We start from the raw sequence: 751 nt of genomic DNA on the forward strand, positions 1-751 counted from the left end.
GGAAGAAGTGTCAAAAGATGGAGCTAACTGTTTTAATGACATTCAGACTTTACTTCAATCAATAACGGAGCAGCATCTCCTCATCCAGAAACAACAACACCCGTGAAAAAACATCCGACCGGAACTCTCTAATAACTAAAGTTCCTTGGGTGAATAATGTAAACTCACTACACCGGTATGTTTTAGCGCTTTCATGGCGAGTTTACTGACAGATATAAGTAAGAACTTTACACTACTTTATACTAGAAATGACAACAGCGGAGGATGAATGTCCCATAACAAGAAGATAGAGAAGAACAAGAAGCTTATCGACTCCATCATCTACAATTTTTCCGGATTTATGCAGATCCCAAATACAGATCAGCATGTACCAGAAGGTAAGAAAAGTTGCTTTTGCATAATATTGTGAAACAAAACTGTTACAATAATTATGTGTAAGTTATCACACAACTCTTATGCTTAAAGTCCGTTGCTATATCCATCCATCCATTTTCTACCGCTTATTCCCTTTGGGGTAGCGGGGGGCGCTGGTGCCTATCTCAGCTACAATCGGGCGGAAGGCGGGGTACACCCTGGACTAGTTATGAGCTATTGTGCTAAACCTGTACTTTTTCTATCTGTGCAAGGACAAAACTTGTTATCAGCTACGGCATATGAGGGGTTGCCTTGTCGCAGATATTTTGTTTGTCTTAGCCCGCTAACAGCCAAAGACTTCAAGGACCTCGACGAAGATAAGACGCCAGCACACAGA

This window comes from Nerophis ophidion, linkage group LG18, assembly GCF_033978795.1.
Source record: "Nerophis ophidion isolate RoL-2023_Sa linkage group LG18, RoL_Noph_v1.0, whole genome shotgun sequence".
NCBI classification, from domain to species: Eukaryota; Metazoa; Chordata; class Actinopteri; order Syngnathiformes; family Syngnathidae; genus Nerophis; species Nerophis ophidion.